The following is a 21,715-nucleotide window of genomic DNA, read 5'->3' on the forward strand; positions in this document are numbered from 1 at the left end:
AGTCTTTGAGCTTTTATGTGTAAATTGAAGAATTGAAAGGAATAGAAGAAAATTGCTCAAGCTTTGAGTATTTGTGCTACATTCTTGAGTTTGTGTTCCATATTTCTTTTCTTGCAAGTGTTTCTTTGAGAACTTAATCAAATTTGATTTGCAGTCTTTGAGCTGCAAATATTGGCGATTAATTTAGTTAAAGTAGAAGTTCTATTGGGAAAAAGTTGTAAGACTTTGTGCTTACACTTGTTCTTAAGAGAGTTTAGAAGTAGATTTTGTGAGAAATAGCTGCGAGTCTTTGAGCTCACTGAAAGATCCCTGATGGATCTCTTTTGCTGATTTGCTGTAATTTTTATTATTTTAAATTGATTTTTCCCGTTTATTAATATTTTCTTTCAGAAATAGACAGAAGTTGCAGAAGGGTCGGATTCTTTTTGTGTTTTGATGATTTTTCAACAAGTAATAAATGAAGTACAAGTACATGAACAAAGTATTGAAAATGAAGTTCTAATACAACCAAAACAAATTCGATTCAAGGCAGATTTCTGAATATAAAATCAAATATGTGACCAGATGAAGATTTCCAATAATTTCAGGAAGATTACAATCAGGAATGAACCCAACCTGGATGCTGAAAGAGTAATATAACCAGGAATGAAGCTGCGGCAAGATTCCAGCCCTCCAAGTGCTGCACGTGGGAAGGAAAGTGGCTGCCAGGTACAGCCGCACGGCTGCCAAGTACACCCAACTGGATAGAAACCCTGTAATGTCCCCTACTAGGTTTAGTCTTGTTTTAACCATAATTAATCCATATCAATGTACTTATGACTAAAACCAAATTGATTAGGAGACAAAACTATCTTAAACATTACATTTTTTTAAGAGACTGATAGTCATAACAGAGAAACATAACCTTCTAGTTGATATCAAATTGATAATTCCATCTGATTTATAATCTTATATTTACTTACTCATTCAATTTCTATATATATATATATATTTATTATTTGTTATTTATTTTCAATTAACATTAATATATATATTCAACTAGAGAACATCCCTTGTAAAATATTATAATAATTACAACCATTATATTATTTTCCATAATTATATTATTACTTATTTTAAATAGTATTGTAATATACATTGTAATTCAGAGCAGTTCTTATAAACTATGATAATAATTATAATATTATTATTATTATTATAATTATATTATTATTTTTATCTTAATTTATACCATTATTAATTCTGCGTAAGAATGTTATGGGGTTTCATATATTAACATTCATATTAGGTTATGTTAGCAGTGTTAATATTAACAAAGTCAGATTTATTATTAGTGTTAATTATATTCTTAATACCAAGCAGAATTAACAGTCCCATATATTCATACTTTACTAGTCCGTATAGCTGCTGCATTAATAATATTATATTTTATTAATAGTATGATATTATGTTAACAGCTTCATAATGTCCTTCAGTTGAATTGATGTTAAGCAGTCTTAATTACTTATCGTTATTTATAACCATTGCTTCCTTCATCAATCAAAACGTTACCATCATTATATATCCTATTTCTAACCGTGATAATCTTTTTGTCCTCTAAAGGAGTCAACGAATCCGTGTCATGAATTACCTTAAGGTTTGTTGTTAGCTGGCATACGTTGTAACTCCTATTACTTATACTGCCCGTGTTGTTGGTCAACTATCATATGACTGTGTAAGTCGGCTTCAAAAATCATCTGATCAATGTTGCTAAGGCTTTTGTAGTAGTGCTGATTTCACGCTTTGTTTTATTGATGTTCTTCAAGTATATATTATTCTCCTTATGATAGATTCACACCCTTCATAATGATCGATTCCCCTTTTTTTAAATTTTTAAAGAAAGATAATATTTTATATTGAAAGTTTTTCATCCAAGAGAGGTATTTTTTCCTTTACAAGACATACCTCTTCAAAAACACTTCATTACACCTCTCTTTCGATAATTAGAGATCGCTGTCTTATGGGTTTCGTAATGCATCCCTCCGCATAGTGTTTGGTTGCCATTTCCCTAACATATACGAATAGCATAGATCACCCCCTTTTGGATAGTCTACAATGGTTATAGTCCTTTTGAAACGTATTATCCATTTCTTAATCGTCTCCTCATATAATTGGTTTGCTGCCTATTACTAATTACTATGCCAGGAGTATTTTAAGAACAATAGTAGAATTATGAAATGTAAACAATAATATTATTAATAATATAATATTATAACATTGTTTTAATAATAATATTTTTATTAATATGTAATGCTTATAATGATAATATTGTTTTGCTCCATTTGAATATTTTCAGAATATTATTATTAATGAATACTAATTAAATAATAATAGCTAATAAATAAACAACTATTTAATAATTTCAAATAATCTTTCATTAATAAATATTAAATTAATAATAATTATTTAATTCAGGTTTTATATTCGCTCTTCTTAAGTGTGGTTTAAGGAGAGTATAAATAATTTATATTGTATATCGGTTTTATTAATGGCATTGTATTAATACGATATTATTCCAAATAATACTTATAAAGTATTTTGACAATTCATGTTTATATTTTATATTTATTAAATAACACGTTATATGGTAAGTGTAATATATTCAATATATCTATTTTATGTTTTAATAGTATTTTATGGTAAAACTTCTTTAATAGTTAATATAATATTAATAATTGAAATATGACCGTTACATTAAAATAAAACAATAATAATAAATAATAATCATAACAAATAATAAACATTAATAATCATATATTAGAGGAAAATCGTGAAGTCTCATAAATGAGACGATTTTCCAATATCATTAAATGTTAATTAATAAATGTTTTAATTATCGTATTTATTTAATCCAATGTCCAGAGAGGGGTTATGACAAACCCCCAAACCCCACGTTGAACTCTGTCAGAATCATTGAAACCTCCAGAAAGTGTGCTGTACAATCTCCAAGATGCTAATAACTGCAAGCAAATCCAAACCACTGTATTGGGGGCTACGTCCCAAATAGGCAAGACATTGGGGTTGGCATCCCAGATGTTGAAAAGCTCTTCCAGAGCCAAAATCTCAAATCCAAGATGTAAAATGTGTAGAAGATAATAAGAATTAGGTCTCAACTTCCTTATAACACCTTCCCACTTAGCTCGAACCCTAAAAGTGACTCAATGGGGCGTTTAGGGTTAAAATGTTATATTTCTCATTTTAAGTTGCCAAGTGCATAGAAAATGACCCTTTTTCAAATATAAAGAAATCCGTTCACCGAAAGGATCTGAGTCAAAAGAGAAATATTTAGAAAAGTCCAAGACCTTTCCAACGAGCTATTACACCAAGGGATACGCATCCAAATGAGGCCAAAAACCCCTTATTACTCCAAAATGGCTATAAACATAGCCTTATTTAAATAATTAAACGCTAACTTAGGAAATATTTAAATATATTAAAAATATATCCCAAATAGCTGTAGAAGGCTCAAATGACTCCAAAAGCTTGATGGAACCTGCCACTTGTCTGTGACTGAAGTTGGAAATCATGGATCAACTGGCAGTCTCATCCCTAAAATCTAGGGATGCTCCTAGAAACTAGGAAACACACCCAAATCTCCTGAAACTGAAACCATCAAAAAGGTCATGAATAACCTCACGACTGGCAACTGTCACGACCTCTTAAAATTTAGGGATACCCCCTAAAATCTAGGAACTGCTCCAAACTGGCTCCAAACTACCTGTAAAGCCAAAATCCAATCACTATATGCACTGAATGAGTCCCAATCAACCTCTGCTAGCCTACGAGACTCCAATGATAGGCCAACTCCTCCGTCTCTGATGTCCACTCTATAAAGGGGACATGACACTCACACTTGTTCTTGCTGTCTTGCGTAGAAAGAATAAGATATTTCAGTCTTTGTGCTGCTATAATTTGTTCTTAATAGAGTTAGCTTAGAAAAAGGGTAGATTGGACTTCACCTAATCAAGACTTTGAGCTTGATATTGCTGTCCCGTTCCGAAGGAAGTGACGGAAGTCTTTGTGCTTTCAGGAAACTTCATTACCTTTCTCTCATTTCATTTTGAAAGTTGTTACTGTTGTCTTATATCAACTCGCTATCACTTTTCTATGGAGAGAAAAGGATATTGTCTTTCTTGAAGGAAGAAGAAAGACTGCTGTCCCATCCTATTTTATTTTTCAAGTTATAGTTAGATAGGGGGAGCTTTCTCTTAATTAGGAGAGTTTTACTCACACACTGTGGTTGAAACCATAATTTTGTATATTTCCCCAAGTGTACAAAATTTTCAACCAACAGTTTTTGGCGACTCTACTGGGGACACAAATGCATTTGGAAGCCTCACGCTTTCGTTTGAATTCCAGTGTCTTGCTGATTTTTTTTTTTTTCTAAAAAAAGAAAAAAAGGAATAACTTTTCTTTGGTTTCCGCTGATAAGAGATTGGAAATGTTTTGGTAATTCTATCTTATAATCTTTGATATAAATTTGTTTGGCCCATCCGAGTCACTAACAATTTATTGGCGACTCTGTTGGGGACACAAATGTATTCGGAAGCCTAACGCTTTCGTTTGAAGTCTAGTGTCTTGCTTCCATTTCCTTTACCACTTTGGTTTTCCCTATTTCTCTAAGTTGGAAGGTGTGCGTGTTTACATTCGTCGGAGGAGAGGTGAAAATTTTGAAGAAATATCTCTTGCTAAACGAGCTAGATTTCATTTGCTCACTAGTACATCTTCCCTTTCACGAACTACAAGCTATCCTCCATCAAAGGAAAAGAAGTCTATCCCAAGTGAAAGTTCTCCTTTTTTTTCAAACCATTGATATCCTCATTATCTAATATGGCTAATCCACCTCCACCTCCACCTCCTCCTCCTGATCCGTGGGGAGCAGCTTTTGGTCCTTTAGCCTTAACCCCACCTCTTCATCCACTTCCACAAGGTTCTCGGAAGAATCTTCCTAAGTTCTATGGAGATGGAAAGCAGCAATCCGATGAACATGTCAAATCTTTGTATATGGCATGTGGTGTTCTTGGAGTTGAGCATCAAGATGTTGATGTTCGCTTATTGATGGAGACTAACAAATGGATTAATGGATTGTTGTATAAAATGGGACTTGACTAGGTGTTACGCCGGTGTGTGATGGAGGAAGAGGTGCCAAGCGTCCTGAGGGAGGCACAGAGGGGGCCCGTCGGAGGCCATACGGGACTAGACACTACGATAAGAAAGGTGCTGCTAGCGGGCCTATGGTGGCCCACATTGTATAATGATGCTAGAGAATGGGTAGTAGGTTGTGATACGTGTCAGAGAGCAAGGAAGCCGCTCAAAAGGGATTTCATGCCCCTCAATTCTTCGCATGCTCAAGAACTATTCAAGCGCTAGGGGTTGGATTTTATTGGGCCACTCAAGGCCAACCGCGCCAGGAGGTGTCGCTACATTTTGGTAGCCACGGAATATTTAACCAAGTGGGTTGAAGCGTGGGCCCTGCCTGACAACTCGGCTGTAAGTACAACAAGATTCATTTTTGAGAAAATCATTACACGGTATGGTATCCCTATGCAGTTGACTAGCAACAGGGGTGGACATTTTGTGAACCACGTTATTAAAATCCTCACTACTGAATTTAAATTTTTTCATTCATTGTCCAGCCCCTATTATCCGCGAGCCAATGGGCAAGCCGAGGCTACCAATAAGATTCTCGTGGGGGTAATTTACAAGTCTTGCGGCGTTGAGGGAGAAGACTGGGAAGAAAAATTACCTTCGGTCTTGCGGGCCTACTGCACAACCTACAAGGTGACCATTGGCCAGACTCCGTTCCAACTCATGTACGGGCAGGAAGCTGTTGTGCCAACGGAATTTATGGTGCCAAGCCTTCGCATTGCAATCGAGAACAGACTGGGGGACATGGAGAGCCCAAGGGAGAGATTGTATGTCTTGAACACAATGGATGAGAAAAGAATAATGGCCCAGTGGGCTACGAAGGCGACCCAACAAAGGAGGAAGATGTGGCACAACAAGCACTTGAAACGAATGAGGTTTGCTCCAGGACAACTGGTATTGAAATATAATGGGCGTAATGAGATTAAACCAGGCAAATTCAAGGTATGATGGTTAGGACCATATAAAGTCCGCGAGGTGGCAGAGAACGGGGTAGAGAAGTTGTGGACACTGGATGGACGGGAGGTTGCAGACAACACCAATGGGTCGAAATTAAAATTGTTTCACGAGTAGAGGCAATCGACTGACCCCGAATCCTCCTGAAGAAATAATAATAATTAAAAAAAAACGTACGACTAAGGTAACCGTACGGATTTTTTTTTTTTTTTTTAAATAATAATAATAAAAAATTAAAATAATAATAATAATAATAATAAACGTATGATAGGCAACTGTACGGGGTTGTACAGAAAAAATTAAAACAAAGAAAAAATGAAAAAAAATAAATAAAAATAAAGTAGGGCAGCAAACGTACGGCCATACAGGGCCGTACGGAAAAAGGGAAAAAATAATTTTTAAACACCGTACGAGCATAAACACCGTACGGTGGGAACTGTACGGAGAGGAAAAAAACCAAAAAATGGAGACATTTCGAAGGAGGGACGACATTTGTGGCACGTGCAGGGAGATTAAAGAGCAATATAAATTAAATTAAAGTAATTAATCTCGGTTCAATGGACACAAACAAGAATAAGGGGGATTGGAGAAAACAGTTGCAACCATTAGAAGAAAAGTTGCAAGGAGGGAGACGAATGCCTAAATTAAGCAAGGACACAGGGAAGAGAATTTTGCCATCAGGAGTGCGTGTTGCAGGCAGCCTGGGGATGAGCAGCACTCAGAAAGGCAAGAAGCATCGTCCGAAGACCCAGTTGGCAAAGGAGAAGGAAGAGGTAACAATGGACAACATCGTCTTTGAGGATCTCAATGGACTAGATTGCAGGAATTGGTGGACGAAGACACCTCATGATGACCCAATAAAGAAAAACCCCTGCCAGGCACAGGTACATTGGGTTGTACAGTTGCCAGTTTTTTGTATAAAAGATTTTGAGGTAGTTTTGCGTGCCATGATTGGCACCTATGACAGACACCGCCACCAGTCCGTATTTGACTACCAGCACCAGCGCATAACTGTTTCCTTCACGGCAAGCGAGTTCAAAAGGGTTTTTGGCATACCTGGAGTGAAGGGAAAAAAAAATTGATACTTCGCAGAAAATCACTCCAGATGTCCATGCCACCTTTCTACAATTGATGTTGCGAGATAACCTCACACAAGCAAAAAAGGATAGACTCAAAAGTGCTGGTAAGGGTAGGGGGTCAAGAAATCATTTTTGGTGAAGGGAGTATGGAGATGCTTGTTGTCCGTGGTGAAGAGTTGCCTTACAGGTGCCAACCGTGCGTCTGATATAGCTATTGCACAAATTGTCTTAATGAATGGGCTGCGCAATGGAGTGGTGTATGATTGGGCATCATTGCAGGTGGATAGGATGGAGGAATTCATGACCTTCCAGTATAAGAAATTTTACATGCCACATCACGCCATTGGGCTATTTCTTGATGCAGTCCGCACGTAGATTACCCCAGGCTCAAAGCCATTGGAGCCGTAGGGCCGTGTTGCACCTGACCAACCGCCAACCGCCTATATTTTACGAGTCGCATTTGGATATCTTGACACATGGCGCTAAAGCACATTTGGGCAAGAAAAGGAAGAAGCCCGCCATGTCAGAGATAGAGGAGTTTGACACAGATGAGGAGGATGTTGATAGTGGCAGGGAGGAATTTGCCGACACCTCCCAGGTGAGCAGAGGGAGTTTTCAGTTGGCAGGTAGAGGGGGTGACCAGTTGCCTAAGGAGGAGGTAATGGAATCAGTGGGCGTCGAAGGATCCTCACCAACTAGCATTGCTCCAGTATTGAATCTGGCTAGGGTCCAGTTTACACCAGCGCGCCTACTAGAAACTTGCCAATTGGCGGTGCCACGTTCATTGGGGACAGTCAGTACAGTCACCACCGTGCCAGTACTTGGTTTTGGGCAATCTCGGGTGACGATCGCTATAACACCACCGAGGGCCGTTAGGGACCGATTCTATTACTATTGTAGTCCTTGTGGTGGACTCTGTAGGGCAGCAGAGTATATTGGAGGGTGTGGGGGCCTCTATTCAGCAGGAGGTGCCGAGTCATATACAGGAGGAAATGGTGGAAACAGGCGCATTCTAGGATGACCTCAGTGCCTGGTTGAGCTGCTATCAGCTCACACCCGTGGCACCTGTAGGCGAGGTTTCTCTATCTCCACTCAGGGAGATGCATTCTCTGGATATTATTGATCTCGAGGAAGGGAGTTCTCCCAATAGTAGGGAGCTTCAGAGGGCTTCTTCACCCCCCGTGGTTGTAGTGACAAGCCCTTACAGAGATGAGGGGGTGACAGTTGGAGTACAATAGGGTTTGGGAGAGTTTGAACAGTTCATTGCCGATATGACTCTAGGGCCTCAGCGGCTTGTGACCTCTGCGAGACTCCAGGAGGATGCCGTTGTGGTCGAACGAATGGAGAGCTTGTTGACTTTTGTCCACATTGGATGTAGAGAAGAGTTTGCGAGGTGTTTTGAGTCTGGTGGGTGGCCTGAGACGGAGAACCTGGGGATGCTGGAGGCTTGGCGCCTGACTGATGGGGCTGGAGAGACCCAGATGCAGTCCTTATTGAGGCAGGTGAAGCAGGCCTTCTGAGAAGGCTACTTTAAGCTCTGGAGGACACAACATATGGCATCCACCGCTGAGGCCTTGCGCATAGCAGCACTGACGGCTCGAGAGGAGCTAGCTGCCAAGTTTCAGGAGGTTGAGACTACATTGGCACAAACTCGGGCAGCAATGGACATTTTGGTAGCAGATAAGTCTGCCTTGGTTATGCAGCTGGAAGAGGAAAGGACAACCAGGGCGAGGATGGAGATGCAATTGGAGGAGGAGAGAGCATCCCAAGCTCTGTTAGAGACTCGATTGGTTAGTGCATTGGAGAGCATCGACAAGGAGGAGGTGTTGGACGCAGCCTATACGGTTAAGATTGCAATGGAGAGGTAGATGGTGGCAGAACAAGATCTGAAGAGGAGGACTGAGTAGGTGTATGAGCTACGTGGGTGATTGGCTTCGACCATTACACCACCACCGGTGCCTTCTTCATCAGGGACGCCCTCTACACCCCCTTAGTTTTTGATTTTGGGTTCTGTTGGCGCAATGTATTCCCCATTTTGTTTGTAAGTCGTTCGGAGACGACCTCCTTTTTTGGGGGGATGATGTTGGCGGTAATATTGTACGAGAATAAAACCGGAGTTAATTAAGTAGTACTTGTCTTTGTTAGTATGGTAATTATGGGTGCGACGGTTGTCCCTCGCATCCCCCCGGTACCTTTATATACCATGGAAGGTAACTTGTAAACACACATGATTATGAATGGAATAGTATCTCTTATATTTGCATTATTGATCTTATCTGGTATCTATGGCATTATTGTTTTGCATTGAGTATTCTATCTGTATGTTCTAAACTGTTCACCCAAAGGGTAAATAGAGCATATTAAATCTCGTCTTCATTACATCTTATCTTCTATGCTTTGCTTGGAGGCTAGATCGGAAAATCGTGAAGTCTTATGAATAAGACGATTTTTCATAATGTCTTTCATGTTATAAATATACAACTATCTACTTGAACCATGTACAATTTGTGTGGTTCGAAAGGCCTTAATTTGGGGATGCTAGTTCTTCGCCCACCGCTTGATTCCTCAAGTCGATGATGTACTTCCTCCCGTCACTCTTGATCGACAATGTGTTTCGCTTCCAATTGTGATTTTCCTTAGTAGTGATCAACCAACCCCTCCCAAGGAGTGCATCGTACGCCTTCTTCTGCAATGAGATGACTATGAAGTCTAAAATAAATTGTTGTGTCTTGGTTGTTACTTTTTGTGCAATCAATGTTCCCAATGGTGTAATATCCCTTGTTGTTATATGACTGAAATGTGCAAGGAATATTGACTAACAGTTGTCTTCCAACCTCCAGTCTGCTGTTATCAAATTTTGATTGCTTTTTATGGCCCAAGGTATTGTATCAAACAACTCACATACAAACATTAGACTTGCTGTTCTGAGTTTCAAACTGATAACCCTGCGTGTTATTGACACTGGAAAGGCTTTGCATAACTTTGCGTGTTATTGATGCTTATGTAGTTTATGTTTGTTTATTTGAACATATAGATGCAATGCAAAGAACTGAAAATAGTTTTACCAATAAAGACAATAAAGAACCCATACGATTCATCACATACAGCTAGTGGTCATTTTGTCAAACATATAGCATGCATCCTCAGATTTAGAAACAAGACTTATGACAGAATATATAAAGCTCAGAAAGAAGTCTTTTATTTGATGCAAAATATCAAATACAATCTATCAAGCTTGCAAGTATGTGCATTCACCTCTATACTCACAAAATAGATATAGCTGTCTGTAACAGCAATGCCAACCACTAGTTTGCAATGCAGATGAGTTACAAGATCATAGGATGAACCGTTTGAATGATTGCCCAAACGCCAATGTGAAGAAGCAAGAAATATCTGAAAATGGAGTCCTCTTTGAACCAAAATCGTGCCTTATCCAAATCGCCCCTGTTCTGATACTATTCAGATCCAAACAAATAAATGGCAGCTCCCATGTGCTCCCTTAAGCATCAAGTATCATCGCTCTGTCCTCAAAAGAAGAGCGCTCAACTTGCAGGTGGAATCGATGCCTCAGTTGAGCCATGTGATCAAAATCGTGGCTCTTACACAGTCATGGCGAGGTCTGAAAATGGCAGGAATATAACTCAGTGAGTTGTTAAATGTAATCAGCAATATGACGCAAATCGTTCAATACCAAGCTGTCTTCAAAACCCTCCTACCAACTCTATTGAACTTAGCCCTTGGCCAACCAGTTAGGCTCTGTGAGATGACTGAATTATCACCTCCAGCTGCAACCCTTCAAGAGATGTTTCACTCCCTCAATTATGCTATCTATGGGAGTTTTCGTTTCCAAAGACAAGTAGATCAACCGCAGAAAACTTAGGCTCCACAAGCTTAGTCACACAATAGAGATGTCTAGTAATCGATGCCAAACCATGAGACTCCTCCCCTATTTATACTTTTTTTCTCACATGAATTAGCCTCCCTTCTAGAAGATTCCTTTTTAATAAAATAATATTTAATTGCTCCTTAAAGATAATATTTAATTGCACTTTAGTAAATATTAAAATATCTTAATAATATAAAGTGCAATTAGCAACATTTGGACATCATATGTGAGGACACATTATCTCACCAAAAAGTCATATAAAATAGTATGTGAAGCCACAAGCATTTGCCCAAACAACCCTCTCATCGACTCCTTGGCCTATGAGGGTCAAATAATAGGCCAAACTCCACGAATGTCTGCGCACTAATGAGAACAGGACATTACAAACGGCTTGATGCTTTGCTGGTCAACACCTACCAAGTGGAAGGTCGGCGACTAGAGTTTTGGTCTTCTGAGGCATCTCCAAGTATCTTCTGGCAGTATGTTTACTACCAAACCTCTGTTGATGATGTTATTTGTCAATTTTCTCGTAGTTTCCATCTCGACTATGGCTGGCTTCCTCTCGATGCTTATCATTAGCAACATTGGATCGCTAGCCTCATTCCCTTCACGTGGTGGTTTCCCTGTCGGTTCCCCTTGTGGCTTACATTGTTTTTGGCTAACTATGTCGTCACTGACCCTGTTGGTAATTGCCACTCTTAGTTGTGGCATAGTTTAAAGGTATGTCACCTTGATGGGTAGGATTGTTTGTAGCACCTACTAAACTATGTTCTTCTCTGGCTCTGATCACAATGATGTACTTGTAGTTCCTGTTATGCTTGTTTTACAAAATGGAACAAAGATACATATTACTTCTGCTATATTGCATTCCAAGTGTACTAAGGAAGAGTGAACTAAAGATTACCTTTCAATGCTTTTAGTTCATAGCAACAAAAGAGAGAGACATCTCCTCTGAAAAGGAAGTATTTTTATTGATATTCAAACATTTGTGTCTCACACAAAGAGTCGTGGACTAGCTATACCCAATTGGTGCAAGAAAGAAATACATAAACATGTATGTATGAGTATAAAAGAAAAGAGAGCATGTTGAGAATGGAACCAATCATTGCCTGAATGACTGGTACGGTTGGAGTAGCCTCGTTGTTGCCTTTGTATTGCTGCCTCATCCTTGTTTGCATCTGCCTTCTAGTACCTACAAAAAAAAATAAAAATACAATGAGTTAGAAAATTTTGTTCTAAGCAATGGCTGATTACATTCCTGACATGTATACTAACACATGCATGTATATGTGGTTCCTACATGCATCAGATGCATATAATCAGCATCACGAAAGATCTCAGAGGAAGCAAGTATCAAATCAGAGAAGAAATCAAATGCATCTTATTTCTAACTTGTTTGGTCCATGTGCAGCTACAGGTTAGGTTCATTATTTGTTAGTCATCAATTCTGTGGGTGGGGTTAAGTGTGGCTCGCACAAGGGTCGAGCCCAGCTCATATGATAAAGCATAAAAGCTTCATGTACATATAGGAACGACATTCAGATTCACCATATGAGGGGTATAACAGTCATATGAGCTTAGGGTCTTTGCAGAGACCATTCAAGGCATGAGGCGGCAAGATAGTGGAAGTCTCAAAGATGTAAAGCCTACATCTAATAATGCAGTGTCCACATAGAGGACAAAGTAGCAGTTAATATAATTGCCAAACACAATCAAAGGAAAGGTGGAAAATAACAGTGATACATGCAGTTCAATTCATGCAATTGTTGGTCTCTAAGCCAAGGTTAAGAGCAAATAATGTGCATCATTGTCATGAACAACCATGAAGTCCAGATCTAATGCATAGAGTGAACCCCAATCAGGTTCAACCATTCAAACATAGAGAATATGAAAATGAAGTCAAAGCCTCATAATAGTGAAGGAACAACAAATTGCATTCATCAAATGTTCACTGTAATGACAAACAGAGAGATCTGAGACAAGAGCAGTCACTAGAAGGTTACGATATTGTTATTTTTTCAGATTAAGAGCACCATTAGTGGACCTACAACAACATTTACAAGCAAAAGGGACAAAGAGCACATATCAAAGCATTATGACTATCTCATAGAGAATGTACCAAATCTATTCACATCACAGTCAACCAAGAGTACAAAGATCCCAGACAATGAGCAATGAACAATGAACAATGAAAGTGCAGTAATAGCTTAAGAGGACTAAAGTGCTGCATTTAAAAATGAGAGAAAATAGATATACCCACTGAGTATGAAAAATTCAGAATGAACTCACACAAGACAATCCACGAGGTCTCTTTGAGCATATGCAATTACTGTCAAAAGCCAGGGATTAATGAGGTCGTTGATCTAATGCAATACAATCATTGTGGGTTAAAATACATTCAATGATAATAGTTTGTCATGTCAACAATCCCAGTCTACAAGATGCAATTTCAAACAATGGTAAATTCCTCAGCTCTTTGCTCATCAGACATCATAGCACAATGACAGAAGAATACAATCTAGGGTAAGGATGATTAACAGTCAAATCATGATGAAGACAAACCCGAGATTAAAAGACAGTCTCGGTGGCAATATTGGATAGTGATTTTTATCAGTCAGGTGTGTTGTTATCTGGTCATCAATAATAGCAAAATGAAGATAACTTCGTGAGTAGTTGTGATAGTTCCGAGGTCACCAAAGATTAGTTCGAATGGTAAGATTTTCTACAAAAACACAGCGAGATCGAGGGGGTATGGTAGTATGGCAGTTTTGGAGCAAATAGAGGACTGATCATAATATCATAGTTATGATGGAGGCTATTCACAGTGACAGTTTGTATCATTGAAAGCAGAGATATGCAGATAAAGTAATAACAAAAGCAGTCCCAGCCATTAGAGGGGCTGATTTTATATCTAATGGAGCAGATTCGCAGCCCAAGAAAGCAATTTGTGGCCGCCAAAAGAGCACAAGAACGCACAGAAACGAAAATCACAGGCAATGATAATTATGGCACTGGTTTTCAAGCACATCTTTTAGTTCGAATGATCACAGAAATGCAAGGAGAAAACAGTACAACAACGCCATATCATTAGAGAAATGCATGGGGTGGCTTGACCTTTGGCTCAAGTGCTTTCAGTTTTAGACTTGTTTTTGATCCTAAAAGTCGGCTTTTAGGTTGAATTCGACCAAGTGATTAAGGTTTTGCTTGATGGGATGTATCTGTTGGAAACAACATATATACTTCCTTCTTCTTTGTAGGGGTTCTTACTTGAGATTGGTGATACCTTTTTGTAGTAACAATCAGTTCATACCTTCCCGTTATCTTCTATTATTGTGGGTCCTTATTGTTTAGTGCAGGTTCTTGTGAGATTCCTTGACCTTGGAGCTGCATTTTTTCATGTTGGTACCTTTATGCAGGAACATAATCATTTGCAGGTTATAAGCTATGTTTCAGTAATTATCAGTTTTAGGTTGTGAAAGGGTTCTTTCCTCTTAGTACTGTGATTATCTAGCCTCCTTATAAATCACTGATGCAAAGGTTATCTTTTTCTGGGTTGTGAAGGGGAGCTTTATTATTACTATTATACTGTGTGTCACTTTATTTTGCTTTGAGTTTTTCAATATATCATGTGGTGCATCACCTTAGGGCTAGATTTTAATTTTACATGTCCTCCTCCTTACTCTTTTCTCTGCAAGAATTGTTAGTTTAGGTGAAGTACTTGGAAAGAACCAACTTACTCTGGAGTTCCACTTCAGTTTTAGGTCACCCACAACCTTGAAGTGTTCCAATGTTTCAATAGGCAGCTGAAGTTCACAACTTTAGTTAGGGTGTTGGCTTTATTCATAATAGTTCCATTGAAGGTTATTCGTTCCTTCACTGGCACTTGTTCTACTTTTGCTTTGGCTTCTTAGAGTCATTTCTTCGTACACTACCTTCGTTTGTGCTCTCATGATTGCTAGAACTGCCTCATCTTGTTCGTCCACATCCATCATATCAATACCCTTTTTCTTTGGGTAGTTGGTGTCTTCATGGTCACCTGGTCCACACCATTTGCACAATAATTGTACATTGTCTTTCGTATTCTAGCAGTCTATTGCAAAGTGTCCCCACTCGCTACATTGTCGGCATTGTATGATAGGACTGTAATGCCCCCTAAGAGAAATGACTTAGAATGCCCTGGCTATGAACCTCAGTTTGTAGTAGAGAGGTTTAATAGAAAGTACCTTGGCCTCTGCTGGTGTGAACCTGCAAACCAAAGTTAGAAGATACTACGAATTACATTAAGTGATGATCATATATAAATAATTATATTTAGAATTAACTATATAGAAAGATTTGTGCAGCAATATCAAAATTAAAAACATAGATTGGAATAGTAGAAATTATATACTTGTGGGGTGTCTTATTCAATAGTTCCCCCACTTAGTTTATCATGGAGGGTGCCTTACAGAAGTTCTCCCTACCCATGTTATCAGGGAGGGTGCCGTTTAGCAGTTCTCCCTTCCAGAGATTGTCATGTAGGGTGCCTTATAGCAGTTCTCCCTACCCAATATTGTGGTGTAGGATGCCTTATAGTAGTTCTCCCCACTTAATGTGTCCTGTAGGGTGCCCTTTAGCAGTTCTCCCTACTTCTCAGGGATGGCTTTAATTTAGATTTTCATTAATAAATATTTTATTATCAACATTCAGGTCTTATTGTCATGCTGATTATTTCACCAGTTAACTCCCAACATGGAATTTGATTTATTTATATTAATTACTATAAAATACTAAATTATTCAAATATTGGTCATAACTTAATTTCCTGGATATTCCCAGTTTATTATCTTTATTAACCTTCGTTACACGGGGACGCGTCCCCAACCTGAAAACCCCTGTCCCCATCTCAGGGACGTTTCAGGGACTTGGGGATGGCCAGGGGACGTTTCCCCCCGTCCTCAAATTGTCCTGCATTTTGAGGGGACATCCCCGAAACGGGGGGACGCCTGCCCTAGCTCTGGGGGATGTCCGTACATCCTAGGGACGGCTGAGACGTCCCCAATCCGTCCCGAGGAAGGCCAGACGTCCCCCATATCTAAGGCCATTAAAATATATATATAAAAAAAAAAAGTTGTATTTTCAATATTTCTAATATAGGCCCCTTATTAATTCAAATTGTTATTAAAAATAAATAAAATTAAAAGATAACATTAATTAAATTTTAAATTTATTAATTTAATTCATAATTTTGACAATGAAACTATATGGCAGCAATGTAGCCTTTGGGCATTTTGACACAGAGAGTAGAAAATCGCCCAAAAATTGCCAAATTGGGCGAGTCAATAGAAAAATAACATCCAACGCCTTTATTAAAGAATAAGTTTTTTTGGCTTCGCGGGGTGTTGCCCCTCGACCCCGCAAGGGGCGATGCCCCTTGACCCCACCTTGGGGGCGCTGCCCCCAAACCCTCGTTGAAAAATATGGGGGGAAACTGTGTCGATAGAAGTAGGGAAAATTTAACCTCTTTGTTTTGACATTTTGTATGTTATTTCTTTAATATCTATTATGATATGCATATTGACAATGTGAATGACTTGAAATTCTGATTTATGAATGCATAATTGCATATTGTCTATTGAGTATTAACAATGTTGTATGTTCAAAATTTACATTCTAAAATGTTTTCAACTTTTCATAGTATCATACACATGCTATATCCATGTTTTATTGTTTTCATATGAATATAATGTATGTATGCATGCTTTATCCATGTTTTCATATGAACATTTAGAATTTTGAAATTTTCCTATATATTTTAAATTTTTCCTATATTTTATATAGCCTTCCCCTTTGCCGTCCCCAAATTTGGCAAAAAAATTTGTCGTCCCAGAAACGCATCCCGCCGTCCCCTGCCGTCCCCGTCCCGGAAACTCCGGGTAACGTAGTTATTAACTAATAGCAGAGTTGCTATTCATTTGTTTATAGAAGTTAATATTATTAATAGATTAATCTTGTATAGCAGTGAATTACAGTGAATTGGCTAATTATTCTCAGAATTAATATATTTACTGCTAGCCGATTTAGTCATATAATTTATTATCGGTATTTGAATGTACATTAGATTCCATTATACAATTATCCACTATCATCCAAAGTGTGTTATTGATTAGTCTACTGTAGATTTTCCAGTTCCTTATTACTTTTTAGTTGAAGGATTTTGTACCCATCAAAGTACATACCTTAGTATTGTTATTAGTGGATTGTTGAATGAATTCATTAATATAATTATCGCAGATTTAATTTATATTGGCATCCATATTATCGTGGGATGTATATATATATTTCAGAAAGGTCACAATGTTATCATTTAAGTAATATCTCAAAATCAAAGAAGTTAGTTTGTCAATACATCTCAAATGAGTTTCCATCCAAATCTTCCATATCTTGTAATTTGTCGAATCAAACTTAGGGGTTTCTCTCCGGAGAACAGATGCAGTTTAACTGTTAGTTGCCATAGGATCTTCCTCACGCGGTTAAGCTTCTGCAAAGAGGACTAAGCTCTGATACCAATTGTTAGGATAACCGGTGGACAACTGAGAGGGGGGGTGGGGGTGGGGGGGGGTGAATCAGTTGTCAACAGATTATAAAACTTTAAGCACACAAAACCTTTTACCAGAATGTATAAACCAAATACTAAAATAGTAGATATAACAATTAAGCATACACATAAATCACAGAACAATTACCAACCATCCATAACATATAACACCATGATTTGTATGTTGAAAACCCGGTAAAGGGAAAAACCATGGTGGGAAGCCTACCCACAGTCAGATAATACTTATGCAACAAGTATGTGATTACAATAAGAGGGCCTGCACATGCAGGAAGGCCAAGAGCCTAGAGCGCATTGCTCATCACAAAAGGAGTCTCATTGACTACAAAATAAATCCAGACTACAATCCGGAAAGATGAATGAATTGCAAGAATAGCATCTCCTATGCCTGAGTACAGTTCCGGTTAAGCTCAATACCGAAGGTCTCAAACCTCTTTCACAAACCCAATTCGATCACCTATGATTGAGAAAAACCTTTGCATATGATTACTACTTTATTTGCACACAGATAATCTTATAAACCACATACCATGATCTACAAAGAGATCTTACATCATATTTATACCAACCCGAGACCTAAACAATTAGGTCGGCCACCTAAAAGATAATACAATAGATCCGTTACATAATCTCGCAAACCAATGATAAACCAAGTCGGCCTAAGACCGAAACAACATAAACCAAACAATAAATCCAACCGGTGACGCATCGGGAGCATCAACCAACACGTTACATAAACCGGTCCATAAACTAACAGAATAACACTGGACCTAAAATAGTTCGCCATAAGCCAAATGAAACACTACAAACAATTGGAACACGAACATGATAACCTTCAGCATCCTGATAACCTTCTAGAAGCCGCACCAACACCACTTATCGGATTCACCAAAAGATCTTCATCAAAGCGCTGCCGGTAGAACCCTTACCGGTAACCAAAAGGCTTTACTATAACATATGATAGCATCCAGATCATCAAATCTTGAACCAACTGAATGTGGTACACATCAGGGACACATGAGTAACCAATCCAAACCAATTCCAACAGCCGGACCAAAATCAGAGACAAATATCCAGATCAACATCAAAGACCAACCACTCTACTGGAAGTCGGTAGACAACAAAACAACTAGTGTTGACATCAATGACAAACATCAATGCAACACATAAGGATGGAAATGAAAGACATCAACTAACAATGCCCAAACCCATGGCACACAACCCAAAGCGTTTACAACATAAAAGTTTGACTTGCATAATAAAATTCAATACTCCAAGAAAACCAATGAAAACTTACAAGATGTATCGCACATGACATAGGAAATGAATGAGAAAATACGCAGAAGAAGTAGACACTCGAGCAAGAAGATATGACTGAAAATCACCTACAACCACCCCAAAAACCAACAAACTGGAAACACACCCAACACACCAAAAACTGAAAATCTCCCAATCACTTCGATCAGCAAAATCTATCTCTCTGGACGAAAGATAGTCACAAATAATCAGCTAGGCACTGTCTTTCAAGTACAAAATTGATGGTTGCTAGGAAGCTCTCAACTTCGAAGCTCAACTCTGGCACCAATTTGGTAACACTTCGTTACAAATATTCATGGATACCCAAATGAGAGCCCAAGTCCTGTATTTATAACTTTTCACAAACCAAATTCAAATTCAAATTCCACTCAAATGGCGTCCAAATTCCAAGTGCACATTCACTTCACATTATTTTGAAATTACATTTCATTTCTCCTTTCTCCAAGTCGACCTGCTCATAGAAGCAAATATACTTTATAAAGTGACAATAAAATCATAATGTTGCATCCAAGGTAGATAAGTGAAATATATTATAAAATTAACTTATTTCTCCATAAGGCATCCATCTTGCCTTATTAATATTTCACTTTATAAAGTTTTTTTCCTCAACAATAAATCTCCGAAGGAATAATACTTTATTTGGCAACAAATACATTATTCCCTAAAGTTGGCGCCAACTTTAGCCAATGCTAAAATAACACCAAGTATAAACCTTTTTTTAATGAGAATTTCCTCCAATGGCATCTAACTATAAGTCATAAAATTAAATTGCAGTTTGGCACCCCATTATGAAGGTAAAATATTTCGCCAAATAGACAAGATAAAAATATTATTTTCTCCTTTTTCCTAAGTCGTCCATCCATAAAATAATCAACTATTAAAACCGCATGCCTAAGGTATTAGTATATTAAAAATACCTTCTCCTCAAATACTGATTATTTTCAAATTGAGTTGGGGATTGAAATGCTGGAAATCGACAAAACTGAACTGAGTTGGAGCTCTGAACTGAACTGCTAAAAATAGTCATCTGAGTGAACATAAGATCCTCCCAAAATAATGTTGCCAGAAATAGCCACTGAGCTAAGCTGCAAAACCCCTGCCAAAAATAGTACTTACTATAAATAGCATACTGCTAAAAATAGTAAGTATTTACAAAGTGATTTTTACCACATTCTGAGCAGCTGCCAAACTTACTAAAAATAGTAAGTCCTAAAAAGGTCCTCAGATTGGTTTGCATGTTATACCATCGCAAAGCTCACAAAAAACTTAGAAAAACCCATAGAATTCAACTTCTTCTGCCTCCACTTACTAAAAATAGTAAGTCAAACAAACTCCATAAATTGCTATGCATGTACCCTCACCGTGAAGCGTTCTAAAAACCCAGAAGAAATCTAGAATTTGAACTATAAAATCCCAACATGCAAGCCTTCGAAAATGCAGAAACATCCTCCCAGAGGTAGGAAACCCTAATTTTTGCTTCCGACTAGCCTATGGGTCTCCGAAATAGGCTAACGGTCCCCAAAACAAACTAGAGCGGAAAAGGGGACATTACACACCCTTTTCACTTGTCTCAAAAATCACCCCCTCAAAATATTACAATGTTGACACTTTATAGTATAGTGTGATTGCAAAGCTTTTCTCCAAATGCTGACACTTTATAGTATAGTGTGATTGCAAAGCTTTTCCCAAATTACAATATTGTTAAAGCCCAGAAAAAGTACAATCACAAAATCTAGAAAATTTAGCTATGTAGTTGTGTTCAAGACCAACTTCAACATGCAATATTTGAAAAAGGAGATAACAAATATGATCAAGACCAACATGGATGGAAAATCCTTATCTTTATCTTTCCAATGATATCTTGTTTGTTGAAATTCAACACCTAAGGAAAAAGATATGAATTTTTGAAAAACTGATTTTGTACTGTAGGAACGGTTTGTCTTAGCAATAAAAAGTTTACTTTTGATTTAATTTCTTAAACATCTATTCATTGTATGCAGATAATAACAGAAACCCTTAAATATTTTTGAGCAACGAACTAAACCTAGAAAGAGTTTTTTAATCCAACAAGTAGAAGATGAAAAATTAAATTGATTTCAACATTTAGCTAGTCGAAAAATGGTTGCGCGATGCTTTTTGGACAGCAATTTTTTGCTAGATCTGATCAATATCTACAAAATCTAAAAGGTACCCAAATGATTATTTGGGGCTGAGAAGCAAACCTAGAAACTGTTTTCCTATTTGATAACACAATTTTGATGCCCTAGTCACTTAAAACATTCACCTACTTGCCAATAATCTTTCCTCGGATTGTGTGGATATGCCAATTTTACCACTTAACTCACGTTTGATTGCTCATTTTGTTACTGTTTGCCTGCTCTAAACTTGTAATTGTACTATTCTCACATTCTGCCAATGAGAGAATCCTAGACACATTATTTCACCCTTACTCTATAACTTAAGGCCTCTATGTGCGTACAGCAGGGACCATGACTTCGTAGGTGTGCCTTTTGAATTTTTACGCCACTTATATCTGGCTGTTCCTGCGGCCAACGCCTTTTTCCTACAATTTGGAGACTACCGCTGCTCCTGAATGCTACTTAGAAGATGTTTTATGAGGAACAATGAAATGCTTTTGCATTTAAGAATATGAAAATCTCCTTGACAAAGATAGGTCGGCCCTCTTTAGTTTTATGC

General features: G+C 38.0%; 1 protein-coding gene across 1 annotated transcript in view; it reads left to right on the forward strand.

Annotated features, from left to right (window-relative positions):
• LOC131028762 (phosphatidylinositol/phosphatidylcholine transfer protein SFH12) overlaps window positions 1-21,715 on the forward strand; it is a 150,355-nt gene that overhangs the window by 99,824 nt on the left and 28,816 nt on the right. The window lies entirely within an intron of this gene.

The sequence above is a fragment of the Cryptomeria japonica genome, chromosome 5 (assembly GCF_030272615.1).
Source record: "Cryptomeria japonica chromosome 5, Sugi_1.0, whole genome shotgun sequence".
NCBI lineage: Eukaryota > Viridiplantae > Streptophyta > Pinopsida > Cupressales > Cupressaceae > Cryptomeria > Cryptomeria japonica.